The sequence below is a fragment of the Phalacrocorax aristotelis genome, chromosome 3, assembly GCF_949628215.1.
Source record: "Phalacrocorax aristotelis chromosome 3, bGulAri2.1, whole genome shotgun sequence".
Lineage (NCBI taxonomy): Eukaryota > Metazoa > Chordata > Aves > Suliformes > Phalacrocoracidae > Phalacrocorax > Phalacrocorax aristotelis.
Genome location: NC_134278.1, coordinates 80422790 through 80450590, shown reverse-complemented (window position 1 = coordinate 80450590; position 27801 = coordinate 80422790). Strand labels below are relative to the sequence as shown.

General features: G+C 38.6%; 1 long non-coding RNA gene across 1 annotated transcript; it reads right to left on the bottom strand.

The window, feature by feature from the left end:
• Window positions 1–363: 363 nt before the first annotated feature.
• Window positions 364–26584, bottom strand: LOC142054930 (uncharacterized). The gene is made up of 3 exons (XR_012659733.1): window positions 26378–26584; window positions 22756–22843; window positions 364–1676 (listed from the first exon to the last, which is right to left on the bottom strand). It is a non-coding gene; the product is annotated as an uncharacterized LOC142054930 (long non-coding RNA).
• Between the last annotated feature and the right edge of the window lie 1217 nt (window positions 26585–27801).

Genomic DNA, 27801 nt, shown 5'->3' with positions numbered 1-27801 from the left:
CACAATGCACACTGAGTTCACATCAAAATGTAACTTGGTTTTCTTCTGCTTATATTTATTTTCTGTGTATTACTTTGTGCAACAACAAAAGCCAGTAGGGGAAGAAGAGAAGCAAAAATAAGACAGTCCTGGTAAGAAGAATACTTTCAATGGCCTTCTGCCCTCCTAACAGCCTCAAGAAGGCAAAGGAAATAGCCACACGCTGCAAGTTTACCAAGTTCAACAGGAGGTGAGAACTCCAAAAGAGACCACAATCCAGAAACATCAGATTTTGTATTAAACAATCACTGTATTCATTTTTAAAGAGGGAGTTTTATCTCGTGACAAATCCTCTGAAGACTACAGCCCTTTAGCAGGAGGCAATAATAAGGTAAGGTATGGTGTGCCTGCCTGCCTACACATCCTCTCCACTTAGTAAATCGCCTCCTACTAGTTGAGGTGGAGCAACCCATCACTTTTGTCCCAAATATGCAAAACTTGCTGCAGGTGTCACCATGCATCTCTGATGACGACTAATAACAGAAACAGATGAATTTTCTCTTTCTTAAACTAAATGAACAACTTTATTTTTGTGACCTGTGATTCCAAAACTAATGGTTGTGTGATCAAAATATGCGAAAGACAAAAGACCAGGTGTAGGGCAGCATTACAGGATTAGCTGCAGCCAGCTTTATCAGATGTACAATGATGCACATCAGAGAATTTTTTCGCAGTGACATAAAAGCCAAAGTGTATTAAATGATAAAAGTTCTCAGAAGAATGCCTACAACCACAATTAACAGAATATGCTGTATCTTAACTTTCTAATGTGTTTAGCTAAGAACATCTTAAATTCTTGAATATAAGTAAAATATATTCATTTAAAAACAGAGATGAAATTACAAATAATAAATTTGCTGCTTGCAAAAACACTGCTTTATAAACAGAATATTTACTAAAAGCACATTCCCAAGAGCCTTGTGTTCCAGCAGTAACACTTTCCTTTACAATTGTATACTCTGAATAGTAGGTTTGAGCTTAAAAAGGGTCCACATTTTGTTGTACCCAAGATCTACGCAGTCACATCACATGAAACCCTATACACTTCTAATCCTGGGCTGCCTGCCTAAGCATTGCTGTAATTTATGCTACTGGCATTTCTTCTGCAGATACTGTCTTAGTGAAGGACAGGGACAGCAGACTGGTCCACATTCAGTAAAATTTAATTCCAACTACAAATAGGTCTGTATGTGACAATAGGCTCTATTTTGCCTGAACGGGAAAGCCCAAAGATCTGCCTCTGAAAGACGTGACAGAACAATTTTTCAGGTAAGTTGCACTAATCATATGAAAAACAAAATAAAACTCTCAGTTCACGTACTACCTGGCAGAGAGAGAGAAACTAATAGCTACAAGGACTTTGATTAATTAAGTTTTCACTACAGGTTTCACTTTTCAGCAAGCTGCCTGCGTTGCTCTACTACTTTGGGTATTCCTTCTTAGCATATTCACTAATATCATCTAATGCTGATATAATTCACTTGGCAGCGCGTCACACAGTTTTGGCTGAAATAACTACTTCTAACATTTACAGACCCCTGCCCCAACAACTAATCCAAATGGAAGCAGCTGTTCTCCTGCCTCAGTGTGGAGCTCTTGTTGGCACACTGACCACAGCCGCAGTACGTCTGTGAAGCCTGTGAAGAAAAAAAAAAAAGACTTGACTATATGGAAAATACCACAATAGTTCAAACTAATAAGGATCTGATCTCTATCATGACTCCTACGTCATTTAAGAAGTAATTTCTTTTGTTCAATTTTAAATTTCACTCAATGCATCTATTGTTCTGGTACGGTTTAAAAATGTAAAGCTGAATAACTTCTTGGTAAACATTACAGCATATGTTTCCCACTCTATCTCCAACATTTTAGGACACTGAAGGAGAAGCAGAGCTCCTCCTTCCTCCCCTGCCACAAACAACATTAGTCTTCAGAAAGGTAAAAATAATAGGTAGTGCTCTGTGTTTACATTCACACAGCTCCTTTTGGGAATGAAGTTCCTGGTATTTACTGGATCCTACAATACAAGTTCTTAAACTACTAACACAGCAGGTGTGCTGACCTGTCTTTCCATCTAAAACTGCCTAGTTAATGGAATACTACAAATTATTAAAAGTTAATACAAAAAGTTTAAAGTACTTCAAGTAACTTAGAAGATTTTTAAATAGTAAAACTCTAAAGAGAGCAGCATAGTACACAGACCTGGCTTGGAGATGAGCACAGCAGAGAAAACTAAGGAGGGACACTAACAGCCATGCGGCAATTTTAACTGATGCTATAGCAACATCTGTACCACAATTTTTTTATCCGGATTTGGCAACATCCGGGTATCACAGGGCAACAGTGTTCAGAGGTCTACAAAGATTAGGTGCCCAGGTCCCATGGACGTTCATTTAATGCTGAGCTCTTCAACATCCCAACTCAAGTGCAGATCGTAAGTTGTGAGAGTCACTATTGTCAGGCCACCCAAACGCAAGGTCTTAAAACGGTAAATGCAAAAAGGTATTTGTAATACTTGGATCTTTAAGGTGAAATTTTCCCCAGGGGTCCTAATTTTTACCAAGCTGCCTCAGGCATGCAACAGAGGACTGGCTTCCCATGTAATAATGGGATGAAGACAGTGCACCAAGTAGCCACACCAAACATATCTGTGATTCCTATTTTCTGATCTTAGTTTTAGCCATAATATATGAACCTCTCTCAACGGAAAGAAGAGGCCCCGCAGAGACATGTTCTTAAAGGGAATGGTTAAAATGAAACCTCTGCTTAAGCATTTTGCTGGATCACATCCAAATCAAGCCCCAATTCTTTTTGTTTTGACAGTTTTGTAACATAAAATAGAAAACACATACAGTAGAAATACAATCAAAGTCCTTGCTACTTGAGTATCTGGAAGTTTTTCCTGTTTATAAATAGCAAAAACGTATGTTTATGTAAAGGGAAACACTGATTTACTAGAACTGATTGCTTCACAGTCTAATTACTTTTCAACTGGCTGTTCCAAATTAAGATGTCATTGATGGCTTTTTGTGATATATTTCATTTTAAGCAAATTTATTCTATAATAGAGCACATCATAATGGAAAGCAGAGTTCCCACTCTTCCCTCCTCTTTGTAGCCTGATATCTTGACAAGTAAATTAAATTTAGCAGTTAAAATGCTTCCATTAGTAATTTTATTAAGTTAATTAAGGGATCTCTCTTTCTGAATTTTAACTACATTCATTTCAGCACAACCTTGATGGTTTTTTTTTAATTCCATATATTTAGTAACCATGATGGTTTCTAGGACAAACAACCACCTATACAACATTCTTAAGACTATGACAGACTTAACTAAGTAAAACCAGAAATGTTGTTTTAAAAACAAAACCTTATTTTATCTCTAAATTCTTTCGCTTTACAAAAAAATAAGACTCTCCTACTCAAATCTAGGAAGAATGCTATGAGCAATTCCAAAATCTGCAAGCCACAGCAGAAATTACACATCTAGAACATTTAAAATAGGAAAAGATGTGTAAACGATTATCAATAAAAAAGGAGAATCAGCTGAACCTTCACCTGTTGCTTAAGCCAAATTCCTAACTCCTGGTTCACGGAAATTCTATGTTTTATACCTTTCTACCTTTTTCATCTTTCAACACAGACAAAGCATGGATGTAACCAGATATTATGAGAACAACTGTTCTCTTTTATATCCCTCCTCCCTGAAACATGGGGCTATAAGAAATCCCCTGAGATTTTCAATTGCCTCCAAAGCCAAAAAGTCTGGGTAATTTATATCCAAACTAAATTCATATATTGTAAATACGAACTAGTAAAGTGCTTTATATTTTCAGTGAGCACCAATGCAATACAGAAGAAGCCTCACACAACATTTTCTGACAGTAAAAATTTTAATTTATCTCCTCACCTAAAGGAAGGGGATTTTTCAATAAATAGTCAGACATTAAATTTGCCCCAGGACTAGGGCCAAACTAATGATAACGTCCACTTGACATTCCATGGTCTGCTGAAAAGAAGGGGCTACAAAAAGTAAAACGCGATTATTTAAACCCAAACACTAACCACAAGGAAGGCTGACATTCATTGTATATGACAAGGCCACCCAGGGGCATGGCTCAGCACAGGCAGATTAACATGTACAGATGTAATAGTGCTCCCTATCACAGCTAAACATGCATAAGTATAAGGAAGAAACAACAACTGTGAAGGGTGAATTATTTGCTGTACAAAAGATCAGCTGAAACAGGTATGGGAAAAAATTCTCGAGATGGCAATACTAAAATGTAGAGAAATGCTACAGGACTCATTGATCCGACCTGATCTTAGTAAAGATCAAGTAACACCTGCAGACAGTCCGTCACATACTAACGGACAGGGAAAGCTTGGGAGAAGTACGGTTTATGACTATAGGAGAGAAAAATCACTTAGATGAAGCAACTGTATAAGGGTTGCACATTAAATTAATTACTTGACTGTGAACTACTTGGACATCATCTATTCTTTACTATAGGACTGACCAACCTACAGCACGAGCCCTGTGTAGTTTATGAGTGGTTCAGTCCAGCTCTCACACCAGGACAGCGCAGGTTGCACTTACAGACACATTTCTTCTCCAAATCTCTGGCTATGAGCAGCAGGGCTACACTCAGTCCCCCACCCCACAAAGGTGCTGCTTATGGCAGATGCTGAACAAAATGCCAGGACTTAAGCCTTCCTACAGCTCCCTCTGGTAGCACACATACACACGTGCTGTGACTCCCAGCCACAGGAACATGTTGTTATGGGAACCATTAAATCAGCACAGCTCTTATCCTGATCTTCTGGGTCTATATAGCATCTCTCAAAACTCTTGTGAGGAACATTCAGGAGAAGAGCCTTCCAGCACATAGATGACGTGACAGGCAAGAAAGAAGAATGCTGAGCCAAGGATGAAGTAAAATTGGAAGTCTAAATTACTGCAACACATATCGTCCCTAATTATGTCACAGTTGGGCTGCAGATAAAAACAGTCATAAAATTGACTATTTAAAATCATATTCATATTGTACTGGTGGAGAACTGCCTATCGAGATGTTGATCCTGCTTCACAATGTGGTTCCAAAAGCATTAGGTTCCTTTTGCCAAGTGTTTTGGCTGAAAGATGGGAATGAGGTCAAAACATGGCAGAATTTCTCTACAAACAAGAGCAAACACAGAGACTGTGGTTTTTTCATTAGTAATGGTCAGAGGCCTTTGGATGAAACTTTTCCGAGCATAAATGATGTTTTGTTATAAAATCTGTACCTTATAGTTTATTTTTGCAGAAATAGAGAAGCCTCAGACAAATTTGCCATTGAGAAAATGTGAAGTTCCTCAATTTTATAAATATGAAGCAAATTATTTTTATTCAATCAAAAGATTTGTAGGTTTTCTCCCCAGTAATTAAGAAGTTGACAAACTGCATTTAGAGCAAGATTTCAGTCATGGAATAAAAAAAAAAAACACTAATAAAACCGGAAAACACATTAAGTCTTTAAGTCTGTTTTTCCTATATCAAAGCAAAATTCAGAATAGCTATTATATCATTCTTGACGGATCATTGACATTAAATAAAAGAAGAAAGAAAAAGAAAGAAGAGGAGAAAAAAAAAAGTCCCCTTCCCCCATCTCCAGTAGTGCAAACTCTCCACATTTCACAGGCAAGATACTTGAGTGCTTCAGTACCCCGGCACTGCAGATTTCTCATGCACCTAATGTGAGCATCTTGCTGCAAGCCGATTCTATTTTGTTGTTCCCCAGGCTCTGGCTGTGGAAGGCATATTGTTCCTTTCTCTCTACAAGAGAAGTATTGAAGGAGGAAAAATAAACACCTAAAACTCCCTTTCCATATAACGAAGTTCTGTATTTTTTAAGGGGGAAAGGTGATTATGTCTGAACTTCAAAGGAAGGAAGTGTTGAAAAGCAAAAGCTTGTGCAGTGGATAAATTCCTTACCACTCCTGTTTTTTTTTTAAAGAAACTTTTCTAATACTTAGATACATATACAAGCTTGCAGAAACAACCTACCAACCTCACCATCCCCAGGATTTATCATTATTTACCTTCTGAATTGATTTACAAATAACAGTCATCAAGACATGCTACACAAGCTCTCAATTCATTTGGCCTGAATCCTAAACTCACTTTTTACAGGAAGGAAAATAACAAAACCAACAAATAAGGAGGCACAAATAGTCTCCGCAAAGTGATTTCCAAGAGCGGACTCGACAATGACTTCACTCATTTGCATTTACTACCCCATTGTTTTAGAGATATCCTGTGCCTACATTTTAAACAGGTGAACAAAGCTTCCACAACTGATGATATGGGTAGAAAGATTTTTTTTTTTGGAGAAGATAAGAATACCTGGAAAAAAACAATCTAGAACATGCACATGATTTTCCTCATTTTTCATCATCTTTTTCACTTTATGGTAGCTCATCTGAGCAACATACCTTTGTAACATGGCACTTTGTTAAAAGGTAAGGGACAGTATGAGACAAGTTTAAGTCAACGTCTCATTAGGATTGTAAGATCTGTGAGTAGGATATTAAAATACAGACAGAGGAATCCAGATTTTCATTACATGAAGAATAGCAACTTGCCAAGCACTGTCTCAAACAGGAGGAAAAAGCAGAGATGTACAAGCAGTTTATAGGATTAAATGCCTTGGACTCTTCTATTCACATTTTCAAGAGTTGGGTCCAAAAAATGGTATCTTGAACTGTGTCTCTCTACTTCTGTCTGCAGTCATTCACAAGTGTTATCTATTAAGTGATATTAAGAGCCACAGTTTTTCTCTCAGGAACCCACTCTACCCCTGCATTCAGTCAACCCAGAAAGTCTGGCAATGTGTAACCCAAACAAATGTAATTATCTTTCCTTAAAAGTTCCTGCTAGCCTTGTATTTTCTTTCAATAAATCCAGTGATTAAAGACTATGCGAACAAATAAAACAAATCCTGTTGAAAACACTCACTGTTCTAACTTCTGTTCTCCTCTACTACAAAAAAGGAAGCCATTTTCAGAAGCCACAGAAACACAAAGCTGGAAAGGATCACAAGAGGTCAGAGAATCCATCCCTGGGCTTTGAGAGAGGATCAGGTATATTTGCACTGTTTTTAAACAGGTGTTTTTCCATCCTGTTATTTAACACCTCTAATTGCAGGGTTATACAATCACTCTCAGCAGCTTATTCCCATAGTTAGAAAGTTTACATCTGTACTAAAAAAATAAATCAACCTTGCTAATAATTAAGGCAGTTTATTCTTGTTCAACACTTGGTCAATATGGAGGAAGTATAAAAGGTTATAACATGGTAATTTAAAGACTATTCAAGTGCCTCTCCCAAAATACTTCTGATCACTTCCTTCTAAGTTAAAGACACACAATTCTTTTGACCAAGAGATTTTCTACTTCCAACATACCTCACTAAGAAGGTCCATAATTTTGATTTCTTTCTGTACTATATCTTCCATGATTCATCTCAGAAGAGTCAAAAAGAAAGCACCGATTTGCCCACAGTTTGTGGTTTGAAAAGTCGCACTGAGTTAAGACCTAGAGGCAGTCAGCCCCCCCCTCTCCTTCTCCACACTCACACCATGGCAATTTTCTCTCCTTCATAGATTCAATCAGCTATAATCTTTAAAGCAAGAATACCAGACTTCCCTCCTCAGTCTTACAGGACCTCTATAACACATGGCATTACCTCGTCTAAAAAGCATCATTTGGTAATTTGTACAAAAGTGAAGAGAGATGAGCTTAGATAAGGGTTCGTTTTTCTGAGACTCAATCCAGACACACAATTGCAATGCTTGCTGGACAAGGGTAAGAGCTGAAAAATACACACACTTTCTTTTACAGTGATAAAGGATATGCTTAACCTTAAAGAGCTGAATCTCAACATTTCACCATGCCTCACAATTCATATTTCGAGCCCTCCAGCACTTCCCAGTTGGAATGCTAACACACACACAACTTCTCATAAGGTTGAAACCCAAAAAACCACCCTTAGCTGGCTATGGAAATACAGAATTCCATTTCTCCTCAGTATTATCTTTTAATGTATTATCAATACGAAAGCATGCTTTGCCTCATATTTGCTTCCTTCCATTAAAAAGATACATATTTAACTCAGTGGTTTTTATGGGCATGCACTTAATTTACAAAGCAGAAAAGACAAATACAAAACCAGTATGAATCTTCCAGTAATATGTACCATACGCTGTAACAAATACACTTATAAAACTTACATATCAAATATAAACCTACTGTTGGAAGAAAGCCTGCGTATCCTCCATACACATTCTTCCATTGGTGCTAGACAAAGGACTTGCCCTGCCCACAGGAAGTCACTCAAGACTAGCTCAAACCAACTGAAGGGAATCTGAAAATCAAATCTAGCCTTCATAATTTGATTTGTAGAAAATTGAGGAATAAAGCTTTACAGAGTGATTTTAAATAAATCATAATTAATTACATGTGCAAATGCATAAACTAAATTTGGATGCACAATTAAATAACTAATCACAGTTTGGAAAGGCTGAAAATTGCAATTGCATGCTGAAAGGGCCAGCCTTGGCCCCAGGCATGCCCAGGTGTTTCTGTTTGCTCAGCGAGTCAGGCATTGGTTTCTTTCTAACGAAGGACCACCTGTTGAAAGCACCTGAGTCAACTTGCATTCAAAATTAAACTACTGTTTTTTTCTTTTTTTTACTGGTGGGTCAAATATAAGATGTTTTAAAAAGTGTATCCAAGAAGACCTTTCCAGAGCCTCAACCTGGAACAAAATCAGTCTTAATGTGATAACTGGAGATACAAAACACACATTCAGTTAAAAATGTTTGACACAATTAGAAATAAGTGCTTCTCTTCTGAACTGTCTCTCATGAATACCAACATCCTGCTTAACTCCGCTGCAAACCCACCCTATATAAAAAGCACAACGATTTAGCTAGCAAGCCATTTGTGGAAGTTGGCAGAACAGCAAATAAATTCTGATCTCATTTACTCTATGTTAAATAGAAATATTGCATGAGCTGTCAACTTTCTTAAAGACCCTCTTTTCTATTCCAATTCTATCCTGCCACCAAGTACAAAAGAACATTGAGATGTTTGGAGATGTGATCACACAACATCAAATAAATTCACTTTTAGGTCAGAAGGGGCCACTATCTTTAGCTAATTTGATTCCAAACCGTATTTTCCCTATCATTGGGCCAGGATTTCACCCTTATTTCTCATCTGCTTTGCTGGATTGTTCCTGCTTTACATAATACTCTTGACATTTTTCCCACCAAAACCAACAAAAAAGTGCTGCTGAAGAACTCAGAAAATGTATTTGCACAGATCTAACCTTTCAAAATCTAACAGACAAACTTCTTTTAAAGAAAAGTATAACCCTCCTATTACTATGTCCTATTCCAAGTTTGAAAGAGCATCCCTATAAAAGAACACACAAGTTGACACCCAGGGATGACTTCGGGGCCAGAGGGAACAATTTTTTTCTTTTCTGGTTTTCTGCTGTTATTCTTGTACTATAGCAAAGGCCTCCTGTCAAACAGAGCCTGTGAATCCAACAATAATATAAATAATAACTTAGAAACTAAATACCTAATCTGAATTACATTTGTATTCATTATTTAGAATATGCTGAGTTATAGTAAGCAGAGGAGAACACGAAAACAAAGATGTGGGGTGTAAGAGAACGACAGTACTTCATGCCTTTACTATAATACGTGTCTGGACAGAAATAGCTGAGACACAAGAGCTGAGACATTTTCTGTTCCAAGGAGCTTGCAATCTAAACAGCTGCTGATCTCTAACAAACCTGTTACTTGCCTGTTTACAACTCCCATTCAAGCTGTGCAGTTTGCCGGTACTTACCTGACAGGCTGGGCATTGCACTGCTATATATAAATTGTAATTATAAACTTATTACACCTGTACATTAAGCATCTTTCCAGGCATGCATATGGTCAGATGGCAGCTGACAGTTTCATAATCCTCCAAGAACTCTTGAGGCTGATGTAATACATGGCTAAAACCCATTTCACAAAAGCTGCCAGTTTTGGCCCTTCAGAATTTGAGGGGGATGAGTCTGAGGCAGCTGTAAATACAATTATACTGGAGGTGGACAGGCTGTGGCTATAGACCATGATGGTTCTCTCTGGAAGGCAGACGGGCAGTGGAATTATAGTTCTAATGAAATTGTCAATAGTAATCCTGTTACTGTGAGCTTGAAAACCCTGTTTAATGAACTAGACAGTAACAAAGAAAGTAAAAGTACTTTAAAAGCTACAGTATGAGAAAATGATAATTGGTCCAGATTTCATGTCCATGATGAAATGCACAGGGACGGCATTACCACTGAGCAGTATTATGACCTACCAGGGAACTGCTGTTTTGTCAGTCCTCATGTAATTATCTATTGGAAATGGGGGCTTGCTTTACTTGCAAGAATTCTTTGTCACGCAGCACATAAAATAGTCAAAAACGTAGTCACGTCTGTGTGGAAAAGTTTGCAAGGTTTTAAATAATTTGATGCTGAAAGAAACAAATATTATCAACTGGCAGGAAGGGACGAATTTCATGCCCCACCATGATTTCTAATGCCCTTGACTGATGTTCACAGCAGAACCAAAAAATGGGGTATAGTAGTTCCACAGCACCAGAACCTTTGCACAGGTATGCATTTTGGGTTTGAGGAAATGTTTTTTTTTTTAAGGAAACTAAATAATGTCTTCAAATTTATGTGACTAAGGTGCTGCTGCATGCTTCACACAGAACATATAAACATATGAAAATTCGAACAGTGTGCAACTTTTTCCAAGTAATTTGTTTTTATCAGGAAGAAAGGCAATGCAGCAGTACAGAGCTGAAAACCTTACTAGTTGCCTGTCTCATACTGAGATGAACTAGAGCAGAATCCCAGGCACAGCAGAAAGAGGAAGATAATTTCCTCAGCCTACTGTTGTGAAATTTAGTAAATGAGACTCCCCCCCACCCCAAATGAGACAAAAGATTCGATTTGTCCACCCCAGTGGATAAGGGGAAAAATCAAGATGGATAGTTTCACCTGTAAACCTTTAATAACAATACCTCATCCTGGCAGATCCCAGAACACTCTTGGAGCTCTTTTAAAATATGGGGAAAGTGAGATGAGAAAGGACTTGCCTTTCTCCCAGCCTGTTAGCAGGACAGCCGCAAGACCAGTGTCCTGAACCCCAGACAAATGCTCCATTTGCGAGATTACAGTCGCTCCTGTTTAGTAATGGTGTTGGGGCCCGGAGTGTGTCCCCCGCTGCCTGACCAGGGAACACCCTGATCTGCAGGGCTGTACATCCCTCTGCTGCAGCCCTGCAGTGACTCCCAGCTAACCCAAGAGAAAAACACAGAAACCTAGCCTAGATGAAAGAAGATCTTGCAGAAAGATAACCTATTGGTTACAGGTCCTTTTAGGCCTTTTGATAGACACCTAAAGTGATCAGGACTCGATATAGGGTCATATTCGAGTAACAGAGCTGCTGAATGCAAGTTACATCTGAAAAGATAACTGGACCATTCAGTCTCCCCAGTGACAACTTCATATATATTTCTTGTTTCAGCCAAAATGCCCAATGCTTACTTGTAGGGGGTTAGCTACAGGTTACATACAAAATTATTAATCAAAATATGCATCTAGGAACAGAGGTTAGCAAACTGGATGCAATTCCCTTTTGCTGCATGCAGAGTAAGAATTAGAATATGAAAAATGTCCTTGTTTTCTATAGGTACCTTCTGACTAAATATACAGTTTGAACACCAGGATGAAGATCTGTAGTCCTCGAGAGGATGGCCATTTGCTGTTGATAACTCCTGATATAAAAGGGACAGGGACATCATCATCTTTACATTCAGCAGAGGACAATGCTAGTTGTATTCTTTCCACAGAGAAGAAAACAACTCCAGCAACACGGGCCTCCTCTACAATAATTTGATCTGACATCACCTTAGTCCTCTTCCCTCAGGCAGTCTGTCCCCATCTTAAACTTTCCTCCAACACAAACACTGATTTAAAGACAAAATCTGGCCTGTGTTGCATGAGATGCTGATTTCAGACCAAGTGACTTTACTCAGGACTGTTCTGGTGAGTGTAAAGGGAGGAATAGCTTGATGCATCGATAACAGCACTAGGTCTAAAAGTCTATGCAAGGCATTGCCATTTGTGGAGCAAATCCACTTATACAAAGTTTTTTGATTCTTCATTATTCAGCACAACATATTAATCAACGTAAATATGACCAGTGCAGTCTGGGAGAGTGCTGTCAGGCAGTTAAATGTGACATTGAAGCAACATACCTCCTGGATGAAGATGCACCAAAACAACCGCCAAGAGGTGGCAATGAAAGTGGCAAGGAAAGGCAGCAGCAGCTAAAAATGTCACAGATTTTAAGGACGTTTCCAAGGGTCAGGACAAAGACTCTGACATTGAAGCATGTGGCTGCTATTACTGGCTTCATCATCATTAAGAATTCAACAGAAGATATCTTCCTGTTACCAACATCACAGTCCTATTCTTGAAAATTATTCAAAACACTGATTGGACGTTTCTAGCTCACCCTGAGATGGAAAAATGCCACTAAGTATGTGCCAATAAAAAGAAAAGCATAAAAGAAATAGAGAGAGACATTTATGAGGATTTGTCAGGAAACCAAATTCTGACATGTCTATTACTTACTAATAATAACACCTGCCCACACATAAATATAAGAAGTTCCATATTTAGTAGCTATATCAGCACTAGATTTTATAAAAAGAACAATGTCCTTAGATTCGCCCACATATCCTATTATTTCATTTAAAGAAGAGTTGCAAGAATATGTTATTTACAGTTACATTATTCCATTTTGTCTGGTAAACCTATTATTACAGAGGAAATATTGTGCCTAGAAAAAACATGATGCTACAGTACAACTCAACGGCATCGTCACTGTCATACTGTTGTTGAATCAAACCAAGCTCAGTTCCAGGAGGACTCAATCACCTGCACGTGAAAATTAGGACTGTGAAGAAAAAAAGATGAAAAAAGTACTTGTCTTTGATGGACAGAGACTCTAGTTACAGGACTGACTTCTGGGTCCTCAGGAGAAACTGACTGAAGGTATTGTTAGAGAATATTTAGGTCAGAGTGAAATATGTGTTTCTCATATAGCAGGCACTGCAGATGGTGGAAGAAAGCTGCAATATGTCAGAGTTCACAAACTGCTCAAACTCTGGTGATGAAAATTGTGGCAGAAGACATGACTGAATAGATGTTCACAGGTCTGTACTCAGCCCCGTTGTATCAGACGTGCCACCAGACGCTCATGGCTAGCATCACTCTCAAGTCAAGGTCATTTAGCACTAGCCTTATTAATCTCTGGGATATGAAAAAGAAAATGGGCCAAGCAGCCATTGCAGCAATGGCCAGACACATTGTCTAGACCACACGTCTCAATGAAAGATAACATGTTTGGTCAGGAACAAGCGAGTTTGGACAGCAACTCTGCACTTTTCATATTCTTATTTACACTATGATGAAATCCATTCCACATACACATGGGTGGTTATGATTTTAGAGAAATATTAGCTATGTTTTCACAAATTCTCTGTTGGGCAACATCATTGACCACACACATAGCTGCCAGCCCTCTGTTTTGGTACCCTGTCTTCGTGCACCAGAGATGTACCACTCTCAGTTTTGCTGCCCAGACCAGTTATGTGGCTCTTTCACTGTTGCTCACTCTCTGCTCAACAGTTCATTATTCCAAATCCCTCTGTTTCTCTTGTGACAGACAATTTGTACTCAACCATTCATGTGAAGCTTTGTATTAAGGATATACAGAAACAAAATATAAATGCAGTTTATGATCCTGTGATTAAAGAATACATTGTTTCAGACATCCACACTGATGTAGTTGAAAATGCAGTCTATAGCTTCAACCAGAACATGACCGTGAATGCAAGTGAAACCATTTTCTGTGCTTAGAACTTTCATTCCTTCAAATGTATAAAATAAGGAAATACTAAACACAATAAAACTTCCATTGTGTACTCACTCCAGAAACCTGAAAATTGGCTTGTCTCTCAGAGTACCAGATAAAGAACAAATTTCATAAAAGGTTGTTGATACAGTGTATAACAAATATGATGAAGGAGGTGTTCACATAGAATTAACAGATTTGGGAGAAAGCTTTGTGTAGAGAGAAAGGTCTTTTAATACACTTCTAAAAAATGTTATACGTGGACACAAAGAAGCTTGTTGAAAGACTATGGATATCAGTTTAATGTAATGTGATTACTTTCTACCCTGTGTGATTTTGCGGGTATTTTAAACAGCCAGGTGTGAATCCAACAGAAGGTTTGATGGTTTATTTTTGCTTACTTATTTTACTGCAGGAGGAGGAATTACCATTGGTCTAATTAATTAAATTGAAATAGCTACATCACAAAGAAGATGAGAGTTAAAGATCAAAGTGTGACTGAACCTTGAAAAGTCACTTGGGAGCAGATTTACATGCAAGATCTGAATCAGCCAGATTCAGATAGCCTAGGCTCGATCTCAGTCCTTATGCTATTTTCCCTTCTGATCGGCCTTCTGTCTTGAGAGATACCGGAACAATAGGAAATGCTACACACTGGGGCTCAGGAGGAAGATAGCCTCCCGGGGCCTATTGTGATTTTCAGAAATAACTAACTTGCTCTGAAATCAACAGTAATTAGGTGCTCATTCATTTTTTAATACCTAAATGCAAATACCTGCATTTGCAGATACTGAAATACCTTTAAAACGAAGTCCTTGATCTTGCTCTGAATTTAACCACTTACGTGACACAAAAGTACTTTTGGGGACAGGTAGCAATGGGAGAACTGCAGACAGGGAAAGCTGGTAGTGTGATGTGGACATAGCCGTAGTTTGTTGTCTAGGCTTGGACTAGGTTGTGAGAAATCTGCATGGAAACACTGTCATCTTTGCTCACATCCTTTGTTACTTGAAAGTCATCATCCTCAATGGAAATCCCTGCAACCTTTTTCAAACTACTAGAAAGGAGGAAAAGGAAAATCCAGGCAAAGCGTCATCCCCACCCATGCAGTGATATTTGGTCAGAGCATTCTTTGGGTGCAAGAGAGCCCATATCACCCCATGTCCACCCGCTCCAATGCGGAGCTTCTCTGGGACTTGGTGCTGGGCTAATATAGGCCCTTGCTGGCCCCTACATAAAACTAAGGAGCAAGAACAACAGAGCTGTGCTTCTCATTCCTACAATCCAAAATAAAACTACCCGTGAAAATGCCTGGGAAAGGGAAGGTTAAAGGACACAGAAATTAATACCTATGAAAAGACAGAGGTAAGAACTCAGCAGGTGAAAGGATGGTGACTACACACTAGAGTGACGTGTGAGACAAACAAATGTAAATCCTGGGAGAGAGGAGGACAGGTTACCATTTTAGAAAGGCTACTCTGTCTCTGCTGCTTCTTGATTCTCTGGGACAAGGTACACAGAGAAGTGACAGTATTTCCTCCGTTTCATTCATGATACCATTGATGGACTTTCTTCTCTTTTCCTTCCACCACCTTTCTTTCTATACCTATTTAATTATTTCCACCAGCCTGAACCCACAAATAAAAAAAAAACGCTTGCAGGCATGACATCAACACGGCCATGAGAAAATGTTTGTGAGAGCAGGCAAGTGCACAAACCAAAATACTCCACACTAATGCAGAAACTCTTGTGGAAACTTTGTTTATCTTTTACATCTTTTACAGTCAACACAGCAACTGTTTACCATCTGTGGAAGGGCAAATCATCCTCACAGTCCAGGCTCAGGTTGCTTTTCAAAGACAGGGACTGACAGGGCTCTGACAGGGACTGAAGGGTGTCACCACGGGACATGAGCTGATTCAGTTCCTGTGGAGTTCTCCCACTCAAAGCCCTGTAGCAACCAGGGTCCAGGTCCAAAGTTGGTGCTTGGAAGAACTTCTTCCAAGCTGTGTCTCCAAAACCACTGTTGGCAGAGTGCCAAGCTGTTAACACTGGCTCGGAATGACTTGCCAGAACAGTACTCCAGCTGGCCATCATTGGGAGGACTCCTGATTCATACATACAAATTTTAGGTATAAGCTTCTAAGAATGTTTTGTAAGGAAACCTAAGAAAAACACTCTATTACCCCATAAAGAGAACAACAAACTTTCTCTTAAGTTTTACAGCCAAGCAGCTACTCTGTGATGTTTTCCATTGTCCACTTGTATTGCTTCCTAGCAAAAAAACCTACCCTGTTAAAACCCTTCAGTCCTCCTCCAAATATCCAGCAGAAAGGAAATCTTGGTGGCAGAACGAAGGGCCAAGGAGTGTCATCTGTGGTTATAAAGGCTTTGCAGCAGTTCCTTCTGAGCATTTTGCAAAATCCGTGTGAATTGCAAATGCTGGAGTTTCATCCATTCGTCCTCTGCTAGAAACTACCCGGTTTCATGGCAAAACATAGCACAGAGTTTCAGCTCCAGGTTTCCTGAAATGGGCTCCCTACTTGCTTGAAGAGTTCATGAACTTCTCCTAGTACTCTGGTTTGGATCCCCAGTGAAAGCAGTCAAGCTTGGCTTGGACTCGTTAATGAGTGTGTACAGCATTGTACTTAACAACAAAAATCAGCAGTGATCAATGAAGTGTAAAAGGAAAAAAGAGAAGGGAAACTGAAAATGTTTGTGTTTCCTACCAATGGCATTTTTAAATGCTATGATAAGGAACTCAGTTCATTTTCTCAGTCCCTACTATGGTAAACATCCTTCCTTTTCTGAGTAAGTGCAGGGCCTAAACTTTCTACCAACATTTTCTGCTCACTTTAAAACTTAACTTCAACAATATAAACATTGGTGCCTATGTGCAAGGTTGAAATGAATAACACAGCTATTTTGTTTAAACAGACCATGCTGAATCTTTAAACCTTTTTAGGTGGCATGACCAGTGGGTTCAGGAATGCAGTCTGTTTGGACAGTATAAGACCTTTGTTGTTGTTGGGGAAACTCTGGCCTGATGCCTCTATCCGTCTAAAAAACTGAAATAAAAGTGCATTGAAATTAGAAACACATGCGGTCTCCAGACTTGTATTTTCACTGTGCAGGATAAATAGGAACTTTTCATCTCTCTCTGAACTATTCAGGCATACAGTGCCATGTGTCTCATTAGCCAAACGATAGGTTCCCCTGAACCTTCCAAGGAAAGGGAAATGGGATTCCTGCCTCCAATAAAAACATCGTACTTTCAAATACTAGCCAAGAACATTCGTTCTCTATGTACCTCTCCTTTCCTAAGTACCACCAGTCCAGAAGGCCACCAAAATGTGTCAGTTTTAGTGGTGTTCCCTGAAAAGGAAGGGCCTATTGATGAATTTTAGTACATAGTTGTGGCACAGCAAGGCACAGGCTTATTGCAAATTATATTTTATACTTCTTGTTTTATCAAATGAAAATGAAACTGAGAAGGGCATGTAGTGATAGGGCAAGGGGTAATGGCTTTAAACTGAAAGAGGGTAGACCTAGATTAGATCTAAGGAAGAAATTCTTCATTATGTGGGTGGTGAGGCACTGGAACAGGTTGCCCAGAGAAGCTGTGGATGCCCCAACCCTGGAATTGTTCAAGGCCAGATTGGACGGGGCTTTGAGCAACCTGGTCTAGTGGAAAGTGCGCCTGCCCATGGCAGGGGGGTTGGAACTAGCTGATCTTTAAGGCCCCTTCCAACCCAGACCATCTGATGCTTATGATAATCCTGTATGTGAAATAAATTACTGGGATAAAAAAAAAAGGAGCCTGATATACTTTATAATCTATTAATAACTGGCTTTTGCAACAATCATCAGTAGGTAAATGCCTATTATAATGCTTTTTGCTACGTTATGAATCACAATGTAAATGTATTAATATGAACTTTGAATTCCACATCTTTCATGTACCCATTAAAGAACAAATATGGGCTGCCCCAAGAGAACGAAGAGTCTAGTATCTCTGTTGTTCTCAAATGCTTTATTAACATGCTTTTTGCATCACTTATGGAATCGCAAGGAGCGTAGTGTTTGGAGCAAAGGCCCACGATGCAAGTCTTTTCACTCCAGGTACATCTTTGAGCTGAACAATGATCTCCCATCACACAGTGGCAATGCCTTCTTCACGAGACAGGGTATATAATCAATCCTTCAGCTACGTTGAAGGGGACAAAAAGAGCATGTTGGAAGGAAAAAGTTTCCCTTACCCTCTGAATTTAGCCTTTTGTACCTTTATGGAAGTCTTTGTGTTACACATGCCTTCAGCAAGGCTACAAACTATCCTTTGCTTAGCTTTCCAGTGTCAGAATGAAGCTTCTTCCCATTATCAGATGCAGAAGCCATGCTTTAACTCCACCCTTGGATTCAGGAGCTTGTACAGAAAAGCAGCAGAGAAGGGATAGAGTTATTGTCAGGGTCCAGTATTACTCTGTTAATGGATATTAACGTCTTCCAGTTACATTTAAACACTTTTTTTTTTTTCTGGCCATAAGGGTACATAGAAATATTTAAACTATTTGACTTTTTATGATACTTCAAGAAACAGCTAGCCTGTCTTGATGACAAACGTATAAATGTTTGGAGGTGGATGACAAGATATTCTCAGGTGACAAGATAGTCTGAATGCCATATACACAGAAATGTTAAACTTTTATTTAAAACATGTGGAATACTCAGTGATTTCACATGGAGATACATTACATGAAAGAAAATCAATGCTAATTTATTCTGCTTTTCTTGGTTTTCATTAAATATCTGTTTTTCAGTACAATGTCCCTACACACATTTTTAAAATTTCACATTCACTACAAGATCCTTGGGAAAATGAGCACAACTATAATATCACCATGAGAATGACCATTTTGAGAAAACGTTTCTCAATTCCTACATTCATGAAAATATTTACAAATTTTGGAATGTCTCAGTGTTTTTACAATCATACAGCTATTTGGTGGTTTTTTCCATATTAAGAATCTCAAAAACGTTTTCAAAATCTGAAGTCTTTAGTCCATGTCTACAAGTGGCTAAACTAGTTTCTTAGCTGAAGCTGATCTTTATGCCACATTCTGATTCCTCTTAAAATATTCCAGATTCAGGAACACATGCACCAATGACAACTGAAATATATGACATTTTTCAAAGCGCACAGAGAGGAGAATCAGGTCAACTTTGCTTCTGGCAGCAATCTGGAAATTCTGTAAGAACCAGAGCCCTCCTGAGACCTCATGACATAAGCTATGCAAGAACATCCTTTGCTGAAGTTTTTCAACAAGTCTACCTACAAACCAGCACTCGTCTCTGAGCATGAAATGCAGATACCAAGGAAAAGCAAAGTAACAGAGGAACTGTCTGAAGCTGAAAAAAAGTGTTAAAGATTCATGTTTTGAAGATCCCAGTCTGTCTTACAAATCCCAGTCAATTCTGCTGGTCTAGTAACCGGCTCAGAACCAAAGCCTTCCACTACCCAAATTCAGCTCTGATGTTCTCTTTCTCCACGGACTTGTGCATGACAAGCAAGGCTAAATTCACTCATGACATAACACATAGAACTGTATGGCTCCCACATCAGATTAACTGAGTATCAGGCTTTCTTATGTATTACCTTACATTATATTATATTGTATGAAATGCACAGTCATACACTTCACTCCCTGAAACAAAAGGGAGTAAAATTATCCCAATATTAAAAATAGGCAACTGAGGCTTCTGAGCTGGCTAGCTTCACTCTGACAGTTTTCTTAAGAAGAATGAATTAATTAAGAATTAAACAGGTAAATCCACATTTCCTGCGTGCAGGTCTTACTTTCAGCAGAGCATCCTTCCTCTGCCCCTGACTTTCCAAGAGGCCCTTGTCTTCCTCCAGCCTTCAGGGTCCAATTCTTAATTATTAATTTTCTTAAATGTAAATATAAATTGGATGTATAAATATTACGTTCAAAAGCACCAAAACAATGGGATGAGGGACAAAGAGACGTGTTCACTCATTCACTCAAAAGCTGTGAGAATAACACTGAATGTGATTTGTATGGGGACAATAGTACCTAACTTCAAAAATTATTTCAAACAAAATGACTGATTCATTCCCAGGGAGAAGCAACAATCTTGTATATTCAAGCACATAAGGCAAACAGAGTGAATTATAATACATAAATACTATTGTATTTTAAGATAAAAGCAGAGAGTCCCCAAAACATACTAGAAAATTAGCATTTGAGTTCTAACGACTGGATTAAGCTGAATACATTTCAGGGGAAAAAACCACCTGACTTCACCAAATTATAAATAGCTGCCTCTCATTTAGCTACATGGAAATGACAACTAGATTTTTTAACACAATGCAACCATCCTCCCTCCACCTCTATCTTCTTTTTTTGGGTATTGCTGTTTGTGTTTGTTCCAAAACACACAGGACAAGATGATGATGAAGGAATTCTGTGGTTTTATTACTGGTGCAGATAAGATTTACATCTGACATCCCAGAATAATGAAATCTACACTAGCAACTAAGATATTCCTGTTTCAGAACTGAGCAACTTTTAAAATCCCCTTTTAAGCTTTGCAGCCACAGAAGACTCTTAATAATTGATTATAATTGATTTTAACCTTGTCCTAACCTGGGCAAAATGGCAAAGCCAATCATCTTTGTCCAGATGGGATATGAGAAAAGAGCCCCCAATACACATCTTTAAAAGCTCCAGACATGAGCAGAAGATAAAATATTTAGTCTGCAGAAGCCTTGACCTCCCAATTCTAGCCAGTTTTGAACTTGAATTGATTTCCGACAAGGCATCTGGGAGATGATTACAACAAAATGCACTAAAGCTGGGCAGCCTTTATTTTAACATCCCAGCAGCTTAACCTGTTAATAACAGCAATTGTTTTAGATACAATACCAATTTCTGTAACAGACACTAGAAATGGATAACAGCAACACAGTAACAATGGCAATGTACAGTATTGGAGCACAGCCATTCACCATCCTCTCGTTAAGGTTGTGTCAGCCCTCCCATTAGAGACCCCTGTTTTCAGGGGTTTAAAACTCAGCTGCAAAAATACAAGCAAGGGCTGAGACGCTGCAGATCAGCTGTCCTGCCTTGGGCAAAATGCTGACCGAAGCCAAAGGGAGTTTTCCCCAAGTAAGGGTAAGTGCAGTCAGAACTTGGTCACCAGTCAAATAATTTATTATGAAATAAAAGATGAAAATACTACAGAGCTACCTATTTCTCAAAGACTAGCTATGACTTTACTCAAAGGATGAAAAGGGCTTTGCAAGTAACCATGTTCCAAACAAGGATATCCCAGAAATACTTCCACTTCCGCATAACCCTGAAGATATTCTAATACTTTGAAAGGAAAAGCCAGATTTGTGGATTACTTACGGATCGCAACTTGCTGACCTTATTTATAGAAGCAAGTGAATGGAATTAATTTCATGAATGCATGAATTAGGATATGGCCTTATGTTGCCATAATGTTAAAACCAGACATCATCAACACAAAAAATCATACTTGTATCGCCGTCTGCTCATGGAACACAAAACTGAAATCTTTATAAACTTACAAAAATGAAATTATGAGACCACGAATTAAATTGGCAGCAATACTAGACAGATAGAATGGCTTATACCTGCTCTTGTTTCTTCCCATATCATTTGCCTGGTATCAGGTAGTCAGCACCTTCAACTCATGTAGTTTTCTTTAGTACTTTACTATTTAGGTTTTATATTAATAGAATATTAAGGAAAAAGTAACTTTTACAAAGATGCTATTGTTTGAAGAATTTGCAGGGCAAATGTCAGAGATATCAGTGCCGCGTACGCCCTGTGAGAGTCTAGAACCAACCCAAAATGTACTATATTATAAACGCTGTCTAACGCATTCAAAGTTAATAAAGTGGTGGCACAAACTGTTTAGTTGGGTGGGGATTTTTGCAATAGTAATTGCAATTGAAATATTCCATATTTTAAAATGCAGATGTTTCTTGAAGCATAGACGTTTTAAGCTCAGATATCATATTCCACACAGCGCATGAATTCCTGAGCATGTTTTCTGACTTCACCTCTTTTCCATTAGGGTTTGAGGATAAAGAAGTGTGCAAATGAAAAACAATTCTGCATTTATTACTAAAACAATATTGAGATTTTCACAAGCAATCCTTAGACAATTACAGCTGTTGGTACCATATTTTCACCATGGAAACTTTTGTTTTACTTAACAATTGAAATTACAATCAGATGCGCTCATCCCTCGTTGAAGTAATGAACAATGGTACATCTGAGAGAGAAATTCAAAGTGCATCATTTATCTTATCCTACTTTCAATTAGGCCAAATAAAGTGTAAGATGGTTCCAAACTACACCACAGTAACAGGGTAAGTAAATTTATTACCACTAGAGTGCTAATCTTAGCAGATGGTAAAAAAATATTTGTAGCATGAAATATGCTAAAGCAATAAATCTAAACAAGGTACATGTTATCAACTAATATCTCCCTAGTGTGAGGTAAAACTCCTGCATGACAACTCAGCATTCTTATAAACTCTGGGTGAATGCTGTAAGATGTAAGTCTTTCCATAGGATGAAAAATAACAGAAATTAGTATTAGTAGCAAAAGCATTCAATGTGCAGTTTAATATAGCATACCTAGTAGAGGAGAGGTGCAGAATTTTGCCTAGCGAGATTTTTTTTCCACTAGACAACTCTTTTTCTTACAGGAAATTTTTCATTGAGCCTGGGAAAAAATATAAATCTAGTAATTCTCTCCTGCCTTGAAAGAAACACTACCTAGTTTTTTTAATAGAAAATAAGACGACAAACATTAAAATAATCTTAAGAAGAAAACAGGTGGAACTTGGGAGGAAAAAGGATACAAAGAGAGCCCTTCACTTGCCAGTCTATATGCATAACAAAAAATATAACAACAAGCAACAGTAGAATGAAAAATGGTTTCCATTGTTATCAACAGCACATTACAAAACACTTGAAATTCAGAACTTAGAAACCTGCACCTTTGCAGCAATGAAGCACTAAAAATACATGGAGTAAAAAATGCTCAGGAAACTTTGGAGGCTTTTTTTTTTTTTAAGATAGCCATGCTGTTCAGCACCATATTATAATCAAACTGGTTCATTAAATGATAACAGAATTAAAATTAGTAAGCATCTGCCACAGGCAACAATGCCTTTACTGTTTTAAAACTCATACTGTTGCTCACCTTTGTGATGGATCATGAAAATAAATGATAGGTTCCAAATTATAAATAAATAGAAAAAGTGGTCCTTTTTTAGGGCAAGAAATCAGGACTTTGGCCAAAGTCTTTGACTGCAACCATGAAGAGCAGCATCAACCTTCTGTTTCAAAAGGGGAAAACAAAATAAAACAAAAAAGTAAGACTGATTTTAAAACCTATTTAATATATTTGAATGTGCATTTCAATTTGCTTAAAAGTATAACTTCCCAAGCAAATGAAATAAGGAATTCACGTCAGGAGATCTGAAATGGACTGGCAAGTCTCTGGGCACCATTAGAGAAATAAAGGGAGTTTGAAGACAGGCTGGGGAAAATTAAACTCCAAAAATCCTATATTCCAGTGATTCACTAAATCCATCCTGGCAGTGTTGATTTGTGCCAGCAGACAGAACATGACGAAAAATGGTTGGAAGGAGTTTGGATTATAACAGATAATAAAATACCTAAATATGATACCAAAGTAGAATACCCCTCATGTCAACTCTCCATTTGATCTCACAGTTCCAAGTGACAGGGTAGCCCAATAGCAGATGGTAATGCTGCTAAGTACAAATTAATATCTATAGGGGAAAAACGATGGTGTTGAACCCACTGCAGAGCCTGTGGAAAACACCATCACAATGCTCAATGTCCATCATAGAACAAAACTGAAAATGTAAAATGTCATGACACTATGGAAACCCACCATGCATCCACATTTTGAACATTACCTGTGGGCTACAGTCATCCCACATCAGGAGTATATAAAAGAAACAGAAAACATAAAAGGATGATGATGAGAATAATGAGGGAATGACGGCTCACCATTTTTCCTCATAGAACAAAGCAGTGCACACGGAAATAACCAGGCAGGAGAGAAAAATGAGCGGAGGAGCGCACCGTCCCCTGTGTGCGTAACCAGCCCATGGAACTCCTTCCCACAGGATGCAGATGAGGCCAGGAGTTTAAATGGGCTCAGAGAGGGATTAGACAAATCCACAACCTTCATGTTAGGAAACCTTTAACATTGATCACTAGAAATTGGAGGAAATACCTGGGACACATTACACTGCACTTGCTCTATGCTCTGCTTCTCTCTGTTGACCAACAATAGGACACAAGGGAATGGCAGGAAGATATGCCAGGGGAGGTTTAGGTTGGATATTAGGAGAAGGTTTTTCACCCAGAGGGTGGGGGAGCACTGGAACAGGCTCCCCAGGGAGGCAGTCATGGCACCAAGCCTGACGCTATTCAAGAAGCACTTGGACAACGCCTTCAGAGACATGGTGTGAATTTTGGGGTTGTCCTGTGCAGGGACAGGAGTTGGACTCAATGAGCCTTGTGGGTCCCTTCCAACTCAGGACATTCTATGATTCTACTTTTTTTTAACCCTTAAACTAAGCACCTGTATTAGCCCGAGGCAGAGTACCAGTGTAACCAACCTCTGGGCTAAGCCAGTACAGCCGTCCCTACATTCCTTCCCTTTATGGATGGCTAATAAGACAGACTGAAAAGTTACTGCAGCCACTTCCAGGACAGCAGAAAATAAAAAACAGTGCTGAAAGATGTTTAATAGAGTGAAGTTTCCAGAATAATGATTGCAGTCTGGGGCAAAAAGGTACATATGCTTGCCCAAAGCTATATTCACACCTAATAATGCTAAGTGATAAAGAACACGTGAAATATACTGCGTACATTAACAGAAGCACTTCAACAATTAACTGCTCACCTCTAACAGAAGAATTTGCCTCCTCCGTATCCTTTTATTTGTCTTCTTCTCACACTAGAAATCTTTTAAAATGCATTACCAGTTTTTATTAATTTACATAGCTTAAAAAAAAGAAATTTGTTCCCCTTATGAATCATGCTTTTTTATGTTTTGTTTTATTCCACCTTTCCCAAGCACCAGGCAAAAAGTGTTTAAAAAATAAAATAACCAATCATAAACTACCAAGCAGGACTTGCGTGGCTCCCAAGTATATCATCAGATTCAGCTAGCTAGGTAATGAAGTGGAACTGATGATCAGCTTATTGGTCACGATTAGACCAAAGAACAACAGGAATGAAGGAACCTCATATATTGAAAACAGGATAAAATGTGTACATTGCAGGCTAGAGAATTATACAGAACTATTCCACTCCCAAATCTTCCCAAGAAAAGACTGTCCAAGTTGAAATTAGGATAATATATTTCCCAAAACTTTGTTGTAATCTTCATTGTCAAATCACTTGGATGCTTGGCTCAACTTTTTCTTTTAAAATACATCAGACCAGAAGTAAAAATGAGGAATGTATATTTGTCTCAACAAAAGCTAAAAAGCTCAGTTCTGTAGTTTTTACTGAACAGCAGAGACTGTCAAAAGGAGACTTACCTGAATGAAGGCTACAAGATGAGGCCCACAGAATTTAAATAACTTCCTTATCTAATAAAATATAAAAACTTATAATAAAAACATGGCTATAAAAATCATAGAATTAATCTATATTGTGTCTTTACAGTTTTGCTTCAATAATAGAAGTAAAATAGATTAAGGTTTTAAAAGCAGTAATTTTGTTGCTCTAAGATTTGGGTCTTGCATTTTTATGCCTCGATTAAGAATTTCCTTAATTTGCTCAGTTCAGGTATGCCCTAGTCTCACCAGCTGATCATACAAAGACAGAATTAATTCAGAGGTTTTTTTAATAAAGCTCAGAAACTTTTTACAAACCTTACAGATAAAACATGAGCCCGCAAAGTTTAGATCAGGATTCAAACTCTACCAGCAACTGAAGCTGAGCTGGCATATGCTTGAGAGGGCTCCTTGTCTACCACTCAGGCACAGGAGAGCATTTTTTCAAACTGAGAGATGCTCAGATCAAGAGTCTCGACTGAGCCAACGTCAAGTCCAGCAGTTTGCCTTGTGCAGAATCAAGATTTTAGATGCAGTATGCCCAGGAGAAACCTCCTAGGAGGCTTCGAGTGGGGAAAATGAAGGGAAAGATTATGCACAATAAGGGAGATGAAGAAAATCACAGACATAATTTAAGCTGGTGTTACCTTTGCATCAGAAACCATGAAGAAGGTGTACTGGGACCTGAGTGATGGATGACACGTGAAGGGGAAATACAGACGCAGCAGCCCAGGAGCCGAGTGAGCAGTGCAGAGACGCAAGAAAAGCGATCCGCCAAACTTGCCTCCATGGACGGGAGATACTCGCTGTTGACAGCAGGGCCTCTGTGGCAGCAATTACGATCAGAAAGGCTGTTGTCTGTGCTCCAAACAAAAAAGTTCAAAGACTGGACCCTGCTCTCAAAGTGACACAGGTGACCTATAGACTGCAACGTTATCGCTAGATACGTGTTCTCCAAAGCCCACTGTGTTACTTCAAACCTTTGTATTTTATAGTGCACGTACCTGATGTGGCTAAACAGCAACTACATTGGGGAAATGTGTGGAGTCCCGCAGCATTCTGGACACATAAAATAGTAAGTAAAGAAACAGCAAAAACAAATAGCTTAGAAAAGCAAAGCAAGGTGCCTCTATATAATTCCTGAAAAGGATTTATAACCTATATATACATGGATCATAAACCCATTGGTAAATAGATACAAGCCATTTCAGAAAGCGGCTTAGTTTATATGTCAGAACGTAGAATTCTGAGTGAATGCAGTATGGCAAAGAGATCGACATCCCCTACTCAGGACACATAATACTGTGGCTTGTGAATGTACCAGCTTTTCTTAGCAGAGACTTGATTTTTGATCCTTTTCAATGCTTGGATTCATGTTCAAGGACAGGGCACTCAAGTAATCTTATGAATGCAGTTTGTGCTATATGTCCGGATGAAAGATTTTTCATAGAAAAAGAAGCTTACAGCATCTGGCCACTCCGCTTCCATTCAGCACAGTACTGAAGGACTTAAATGGAGATATATACTGAGGGGTCACCACCCAAAGTGTAATATGCATGGCAGGGAAGCTTTCAATCACCTGTCATATGGAGTCAAGTTGCTATAAATCTTAGGAACAAGATGGTTTTTTCTTCACTATGTTTTTATGAGAAACAGGTTACTGATAATAACTGGTCTGACACTTCGACCTACTTCCTAGTGAATTTTGCATTAGTATTTTACTATACATACACTGCGGGGATAGTTTTACTCTTAGAACTGCATGATGGATCTGAGCTTCAGTATGCTTTTCTGCTTAGATGCAGGGATCTTACACTGCTGTCAATGTGAGCTCAACAGCTGTGCGTTAGTACAGTACCAGCAGTGAGACCCGCCTATAGAACAAGGGCTGTGATTCTAAATTGTCCACAATGTACTCAACTTCTGGCAAGTCCACATGGCTCCAGATTTTACTTTCAGCTATTTCTTCTATATTTTTTCCTACTGCAGAAGACCTTATAATGCAAGCCTGCTAAGGCAGAACACAGTTGAGACAGAACACAACAACTATCACAGATTTCTGCAGTCACCA